This window comes from Coturnix japonica, chromosome 10, assembly GCF_001577835.2.
Source record: "Coturnix japonica isolate 7356 chromosome 10, Coturnix japonica 2.1, whole genome shotgun sequence".
In the NCBI taxonomy this organism is placed as follows: Eukaryota; Metazoa; Chordata; class Aves; order Galliformes; family Phasianidae; genus Coturnix; species Coturnix japonica.
In genome coordinates this window covers 6,204,625-6,214,096 of record NC_029525.1, presented here as the reverse complement: position 1 = coordinate 6,214,096, position 9,472 = coordinate 6,204,625, and positions in this window count along the sequence as shown.

Genomic DNA, 9,472 nt, shown 5'->3' with positions numbered 1-9,472 from the left:
TACACTTGAAAACTGCAAATGACAAATGCAAATAAGGGACCAAGTCTCCCTTTATCCCTTTGCTAATGTGTGTAATTTCACTTTGTCTCAGTAGATGTCAGCATCGCTACAAACTTGTCCGTTTTAAGGCTTGGAAAGACCTGTTTACGAGTTTAATTAGTTTTCCTACTTGAGTTTTACAAAAGAATAGCTGATCTAAACCAGTGGAATCCACTGGCCTCTGAGACAGGATTAGAGATTGCTATTCAGAATCTTAGAATAACATTATATTCTCAGTGATGCAGAACTCATATAGAACTGAGTAGAAAGGGCTTATTGCTACATTTTTAGAATTTTCTGGACATGTACCTCACGTTTGCCCTACAGGCAAATGTAAAGTAATATAAGATGTCTAATATTTTGCTTCTTTCTGTGAAGTAAATCAAAACCGTGGGAATGTTTTCATATAATTTGATTTACTCCTGTCTCCTACAATACATCTTCAGCTCTGGTCAATTAACTGCTCTGCCTGCTGCAAGAAAGGGGCGCAATCATGTTCTGTCTGAAAGCGATGGCAAATGTTCTGTTGGCTCTTCTGGGAGTTGTGTCGGTCCCGGAGGAGTTCACAACCACAAAGGAAGGATGTGGAAGGAAGTTTGTTAATAGTGGTGTGTGTGTGTGGCAGGGAGAAGGATTATTTATTACTGTGTGTAAGGAGCATTTGTTTTGCCTCATGTTGTAAAATAAGCATAAGTGTTACAAAATCATCTCGTACATGAAATGAGGACCAGAGAATAAACAACTTTGTGTTTATTTGGTTAGTGATGAAGAAATGTTATCTTCTGATTCTCACGGGAGGTCTTTTCCTTCATCTGATTTCTAGCAGAAATCATTAACTTTTTTTTTATATTATGTTGGATATTTGTGGAGTGTAGCAGATTTGCACTTTTGGATGTTAAGATTGTAATCTCAGAAGCAGGGTTAGCCAGTAGAGAAGCAGTGAGCATCTCTTCTCATGTTTGTAATAACATCATTGGTGAGCGCACCATAACGAGCAATGCTAAGAACTGGAGATTGTTCAGGCACAGGCAGCAGCGGAGATATTTCATGTGGTATTCAGCTGTCCCTAGGTAGGGAAGTATATCCTCCCCTGCTGGAGAGGAGCTCTGCAGAGAGGGACCTGGGTGTCCTGGAGGATGACAGGTTGGCCATGAGCCAGCAGTGTGCCCTCATGGCCAAAAAAAGCCAATGGCATCCTGGGGTGCATTAAAAAGAGTTTGGCCAGCAGGGCAAAGGCTCCTCAGAACATTTTAATTTCCTGTGTTACAAGCAATATTATGTGTTGCCTTCAAGCCACAGGTTGTGAGCCACCATGTCATAATATTCCCTTTGTTATTTTTTCCTGGAATTCTCTCTCTTCCCATTATCTATCCTTTTTGGTGTCCTCTCCTTCATAGTGTCCTCTTCTGCTGTCCTATCTTGTGTTCCTACACTTATCAAATGGTCCCTGATCTTTTTCCTGCTTACTTATTCACCCAAATGATATCAATCCTTTTCTCAGCTGCAATTTTCTCTGAACTCTATTGGAGTGAGTTCAGAAACGCTCTCTGTCAGGCATGCATTGCCACAAAGGAATAATTACTACTTTTAGGGGGAGCAAGTTGGAGTTTTGGGCCTCAAGATGGGACCATTGATGTCTGAAGCTCAGTCTGGGTAGGTGAAGCAGTTTGAGCGTGTTGTACGTGACTTGTGGTGACAAGGTGGCAGCAACATGGAGCAAATTTTACATAGAGGTATCTGTTAACATCTACTTGGGAACTAAACCAAATGACCGCAAAGTAATCATGACAGAATCAGAAGTACTAGAACAGCATGGTGCTGTGCACAGTGTCAGGGTTTATTATCTTCATGTAGCTCTTCTGAAAATCTGGAGGATGATCTTTTCGTATGGAATTGGGCACACAATAACAATGTTGGGTAATTTAGGATTGTAGGTAGTTGATGCTTAAATAGCAGTAAGAGCAAATGCTGAGTGTTTCCAGCTTTAAACATGACGTCTCTTCTTTCAAGATGTGTTTGACTTAGTTTAACTTTGTACTCGTGACAATATCTTCAAGTTATGATTACCGAACTAGTAGATCGGTTTAGCTGGAAAGGAAGGTGGTGGCAGGTCTGAGTTTTCCTTTAAACACAATTTCACTGGGAGGGATGACATAAGTTTTTATTAATACTAACAATTGAGCATAACTTCAAAGCAAGGTTTAACGTATTATACAGTTGCATAACTAAATATGAAAATTAAGACCATGAGTCTTTCTGCATGTGCACAATTTCCTGAATCTGGTTTTCAGGCCTTATGTACATCAACAATAATGGACCAATATAGCCAAAATTTGCTTCCACAGCTGCTGGCCTTAGTTCCCTGGGCCTCCTGTGTTCTGCAGCTGTGAAGGCTATTCCGTGCTCTGAAAGAATCTTCCCTCTCTTGTGGCTGGAAATGCTGAATGAGACATCCTGTAACACCCTGTTCAGAGGGACAGAGCTGACAGCTGAAGGCCACCCTTGGCATTTTAGTCTTTGTAGATAATGGCAGATGGTGTATAAGTGTGAGCAAGGAACCCTTTGCATCCTAAAATAAGAGGGGAGATTTCTGGGGAGGCATTATTGTCATTATTGCCCATAGGTCTTGGTGCTTGTTCTGCTCCAGAGTGAAAAAGGGAGGAGTGATATTAAGCAGAGGTTTGAAGAATAAATAATCTGGCATATTGGAGTATTGTGACAACTTCTGCAAGAGCAAAAAGTACGTTGTTCCACATACACCACAGGTAAGCATGGGAGAACTGCTCAGTAAAATGTTTCTTATAGAACTGCATAAACCTTGCCTAGTTTCAGGTTTTGTTCTAAACTCAGTCATAAAACTGTTGTAAGTTTCACTGAAATTCCTTCATTTGCACCCTTCAAGTGACTTGAAGCCCACTCGTGGTTTTGCAAAAGAAACAAGGGTTTCAAGTATATTTCATTTTGAGCTTCTTGTGTTCTTGTTCAAACTTGAAACTCTGTGTGAAGTTCAATGAAGCTTACATAGCAAAATAAAATTACAAGTTCACAAGAACCTGTGCAAACCAGATATGCTGAATTTCCTGTAGCTCAGGCTCTGTCCATTTACACACATCACCTTAGTTTTCTCCCCTTTCCAGTGTGAGTGGGAATGGTAGCTGACAAAAGCACTACTGCAAAAAAACTGTGATGTCTTTCCACAGTCAACTACTGTCCTTATGATACAGCAATTCATTTAACTTAAATTTCTCTTCGAACATCCATACCTTCATCAATGAAGCAAGAGCAGTTTAATCTCTGTTAATAATGTGAAGCTGAAGAAATAAAACTTTTCTCTGCTTTAAATAAACCTTAGTAACTGAGCTGTAACAAATGGGTAATGACAAAGAGAGCTAGGTGGTGTGGTGAGAAACCAGAAGAATTATGAGGTTTTATCTGATTTCTATCCCTGCAGCACTTTCTTGGGAAACAGAAACAAAGTGTGCCTCATTATTGCATGAAATAAATAAAACTAAACCAGAATGTTTTGGTGGCTTCTTGATCTGTATAGCACACAAAGCTAAAACCACCACATGCAAAAACGATCACAAGAAGCCTGAATACAGGCTGAAGGGTTGGTGATGCACACAGCTCACAAGTCTCAGCACAGCTGACCTCTTGGGAGCTGATAGGAAGTCCTGGCTCTGCTCGAGTCAATGGGAATTTTGCTGAGGACTTTGGGGAAGCTGGAACTTCACAGCGTAATCCATGTTGTGCAAAATACTGTTCCTGACTGCAAAATCTCATAGATAGGCAAGCCTGCACTTATAGTGCCCTGAGTCTTCTGTTTAGCAAGAATGGGAGATTCAAAGCTGGGCTGCTCTTAATGACACCTAATCTTAGCATGAAAGTTGAATACGTAACATATAGTCATATTAGCTCTACATTTGTCTTATGTTGGGTGTTCTGCATGTTTGTGCGTGCTGTTTCCTCCCTTTGCCTGTGTGTCATCTTAAACTGCTTCAGTGCACTCAGGCTTTGGTAATGCTGAGAGGAAGAGGTCCTGGTTACGTCTGGTCTATGGCCACTAAAGCTGCTTTCTGTTAGCATTTGGGCCTGATGTGGTAGTTGTAACAGTTTATCTTCGTAGCATTACTAAAGATTAAGTGCTTTCTATTAAGTAAACTGGCACCTCTGTCTGTGTGAGGACTGCTCCAAAAGCAGTGCCTCTTATTTTGTGATGTTTGCTCATGATATTAAAGTGACTGTTGGTGTTATGGCAGTAGAGGTTGGAGTTTCCTACAAACATTCAGTTATGTTTTGTTGGTCTGTGATGGATGGCAGAAGGGGACAGTCTGACAAAATGGGGTCTGATGTTTATATGTAGGTGAAGCAAAGAACTGGATTACTTTGTATGAGGAAAAAGTGAAACTTACTGATGTTTGTTGATGCTGAATGTTTATGGGACTCAACCAGTGGATGTGAGCACAGTGAAAAACTGATGGGTGGTAACAGCGATGTGAAAGACGAGCCATATTCTGGACAGCCTGATACAGCTGTCACCTGTCAATGAAGAACAACTCAATCAGCTCATCCACATGAATCAGCAGATTGTGACCAGGGAACTGTGTATGGAGCTGAATGTCAGCTTCAGTGTGTTGGAAATGATGGTGGCAATGTTGGAATATTATGAAACTTGCACCAGGTGGATCCCACAGATGCTCACTCAAGAACAGGAAGAACACTGTATGGAAGTTTGGCATGACCTACTGAATTGATACAAGGTTAAAGATGAGTTTCCTGAATTGCGTATTTACTGGTGATGAGATGTAGTGTCACTGTTACAAGCTGTGATCAAAACAGCAGTTCATGAAATAGCGACATATTGCCCATCAAAAGGAAAGTTCAGAATGCAGCCCTCAGCAGGTAATGCACGCTGTCTTTTGGGATAGGAAAATGTGATTTCCTGGAACCTGGACAAACCATCAGTACTGACTGCTACAACACAACAATAACTAAGTTGAAGGCTTGAACTTCTAGATTCAGGACAGAGAAGACAACAACCTTTCTATTGCAACACGATAACACCAGGCCCACACCATTAATGTGTGTTAAAAGACTGTGGAGTACACTGCTAACCTTGGCTGGATTGTCCTACCACATCCACAGTACAGTCTAGATTTGGTACCTTCTGATTTCCATCTGTTTGGGCCAAAGTAAAGTGAACTTTGTGGGCAGCGTTTTCCTAGCAACAACACCATCACAGCAGCTGTGAAGCTGTGTTACCTCTGCTGGTGCAGGTATTTACAAGCACAGCATGCAGGCTCTTGTTCATCATTGGTGAAAGTGCATTTCACTGGATGTGAAAGATGCAGCAGTTCTCACAAACCTGTTTTTGAGGGCAGGGCAAATTCAATTCATGGATGACTGAAAAGCTGCGCAATGATAACTGAAATGGCTGGTGTTCCTTGGGTCTCCTTTCTTGTCTCTTATTTTTGCGGGGCTTAGATCTAGAGAAGATCTGGAGAAGATCTAGAATCCTCTGACAAACTTATAAATGGAAAAACAACATACTGTACCTTTTTCACTTATGTTAGTCAATTGAAGCTAATGTGCAGTCCAAGTAGCAAAAAGCAGGCTATAAAATGGTGTGAGGTCTGTGTAGTTCACATGTAGTACATTCATAGGGGCTCCAAAACAGGCTGCTATGCTAAAACTGCAGGCAAGTGGGAGCTTAATACTGAAGTAACACCATGAATAACTTCCAGTAGTCTGTTGCTGTGGTAGGAAGGGCATTGATTAAGGCAAAACAATTATTTTATCAAGAGTTAGTAAAACCCTCCAGCGGATCACAGTATTCGTAAGGTGATGTATCTGAGTGAATTGACTTCCAAGGTGCAGTTCAAGAAATATCCTGGTACTTGCTACGTTTTTGAACCATGGCCTTTTCCTGTTGAAGCTCTTCTATTGCAGAGGAAATTGCTAGTATCTTAGAGGCAGAGATAGCTTGCTACACCAGACAACAGATCTCCAGATTAGGATGCCATGTTCAGAACTTTTTCTTTCAGGAAAAACAAAACACAAGGTTTATTTCTGTGGTGGCTCATCTGGGGAAACCCTCTAATTATTTTATTGCGTCTGTAAGCACAACACAAAATCAGTAGCGTCTATCTAGTGGAGCAGTGTTTGAAGTGTGAATTTATGACAGAAAGGTAAGCAGGAAGAGAACTAAAGGGTGTATGAGAATCAGGGTTGGATTTCTTTTGTCAGTGTTGTAACTGCTCTGAGTGCTCCTTCTGAAGTCTGTGAGGTGGGTATATCATGTAGCTTACTCACAATGTAAGGGCTTGATGTCAGCTGTGGTTCTGGTTTTTCTTTCTCTTATTTAAATAAATAAATAAATGAAGTGCAGATGAATAAGGAAAAGTGAACTTAAGATTGTTTTAGCTGGGTTTATGACACACTCAGAAAGTTGCCAGCTTATTTTCCTAGCATTGCTTTCTTCAAGAGCCCAAATAGCTTCATTTGCCTCACAAATCCACAGTGATTATGGTCTATTTATTATTATCTATGCAGACACAAAATGACCTCAGCAAAGAAAAAGCCAAAACAGTTCCTTTGTTTTGGGAGAAGAAAAATTCAGCTCCAATCTCTCTTCCACCCACTCTTTCTGGGGGCTATGCCTTTGTCTTATGCTTATGAAGGAAATGTTTTTGGCTGAGTTTAATCCAATACACCCTACAGAGCTATTGCAGGTATACTGTCAACATAGAGTTTGTGTTGGACAAGAGATTCTTCACTTGAGTGCACCTAAGTGCTAAAGTTTCCCATAAAATTGATCTTCATCTTTGTCAACTCACTTCTAGTTATTTATGTTTTGTTATTGCACAACTTCAATTAATGTAGAAGTTAAAAGGATGAAATGCTTTCTGTGCTGTGTAAGAGGAACGTGGGACCAAGTTCATTTCAGTAGGGAGCTGAATGAATTACTGAGAAGCATGGTAAAATAGGATTGTATGGTCTTCTGGAATTTAGTGTGGGTGGATGAATTGAGTAAGGAAATGCATACCATTAATTTCTAAGGGATATTCCCTATTTATTGATGAAAGAGCCTGAGTTTTGCTCAGCATCATGAATGATATGATAGGAGACCATGACATGATTAACTGGATTTGGTGTTCTACTCCAATGTGTTTTACAGAGTTAGACCAAATATCCATTCCAACAGAGGCCTTTTCTTGCAAGGCTGGATATAAACACTCAAAATTTGAAAATTGGCAGAGTAAGAGTATATTGTACTGGATTGTTGTGTTTAATAGACATGCACAGATTTCTCTAAAAATAATACCTCATTTATTTCCATGGAAATTACTTAAGATACTATAGTGAAAATGCTAAGTCATGGCTTGAACCAGTGACTGACCACCTGGTGGGAAGGCTGGGCCAACCCAGGGGAGCTCAGGTGCATGCAGTGCAATGCACTGAGTGACTGGAAGGAGTGGAGCCAGGATCCACCCGTTTCCAGACCTCATTTATGGGCTGGCAGTGAAGGTGAGGGTATCTCACTGGAGATCCCTGTGGCCTTCCAAAGGTAAGCAGATTCTTTCCTTTGTTTCTGTGGCCACAGCTGTTGCATTTGAACAAGCTGTCACTTGCTGCAGCCTGGGACTTTGCTACTCTGCTGTCATTGCTGCGCTTTCCTTCATGTTACGGATACAAAGAGCACAATAATACCTTTTGGCAGAGTGGTTTCTGTTGTGACCACAGAAGGTGGGGATTTGTACCAGCATCGCAGGAGAGATGAGAGTGGACTCTGCTGAAAGGGGGAGATTTTCTGGGCAGGAAGGAAGTGAAGTTCCTGGATGATCAGTCCAGGCACTGAATATGTTTTATTCTGTTATTTATGACTTAGGCATAAAAAGCCAGCAAATGTTGAGAAAATTTCATGATATACAGTTGGGACTTATCCCTAATACAGAAAGTGCAAGGAATATTTGACAGTAAGAGGTAGGTGACCTCTAGGTTGGGAATAATAGGAATAGGCTGAAGGTAAATACAATGAAATGTGAGGTCAGGCACTTTGGGATCACTGACAATTTCTGATACAAACTGGGAACTCAGTGTTTGGGAGCCACAGAGGAAGAGACAAACCTGATTATAGTGGGTGATCTCAGCATGCTTGGTAGCTCTATCCAGGCACATAAGGGCAAACGGGATTTGAGATTGACCATGTACCCCTACTTGAAACGAGTAACATTTGTACCTCTTGTGGTGCAGTAAAGCTGTATCTGAATACTATGTACAACTCCAGCTGTCCTTGTTGAAAAAGATGCAATAAATCCACTGCAGAGTTACCAGGATCATGGGAATGATAAGATTATCTGCAAGAAACTACATCAGTAATGATTTATTTACCCTAGCAAAATGAAATCTGAGATGATATGACTTATAAATATATCCATGGGAGAAAGTATCAGAAAAACACTGCTGTTTAAAACACAGCAATTAATGCAAATAAATGGATATGAACTGGCCATGAGGAAATTTGATCTGCGATGGTAGATTTCTGAATAGCTGAAGAGCCAGGCTCTGCAATAAGCATAGCGAGATGGACTAAGAAGGATGAACTGGGTTTACTGGTGAACTGGATCAGCTTGTCAATAAGCAGTACATTGTACTTTTCTATGGATAAGTTGATGGTAAAGTCCTATGGAGAAGCATTATAATTTGTTGGCTTTGTACAGAGCTTAAATGGCAGTGTTTTCACAAGTGTGTGGGAACTGCATGAGATGTTGATTTTGAAAATTTGCAATGTATGAAGGTATTTTCACTGCAGTAGATCAAATGGTAATGCTGCAGGGACAAGTGCACTTTCTAGAAGGGCACAGAGTTTAACAGATCTTTATGGTTTTGGAAGAGAAGGCATTAAATCTGCATCTGTCATCATCCTTCTGAAAGACCAGCTAAAAGAAGTGTGCAGAGAGTCAGTTTTCCACTGTTTTCCATATATCTATGTGCTTTGTTGCCATTTTTCATAATGTTAATTTCTAACCGATTAACAGTACAAAGAATGTATCTATTCCACTTAATGCATTTAGATAGCCCAGGCATTTTAGCTTCCTAAACAAAGAAAAATATTTCATGGACTTAATTTAATTCGTACTTCAAACTTCCTCAAATATACCTTTCCTGTAGTCATTTCTTTCACACTTCCCTCTCGGAACTCCCAGGAAAAGAAGGTGTCTTGAAATCAGAGTGATCTTGTTTTCATTTTAAAAGGAATATCTTAACTTAAATGCAGCCAAAATCTGATTGATAAAATCATCACTGTGCTTGTAGTCTGATTGGAATGACAGTACTCAAAGTCATAAGTATTGCCCATTCATAAAATGGAACGCAGCAGTGTATGAAAATAAATATGCTGTGTAGCAATCTATATGGATGCCAATCAGTGGTT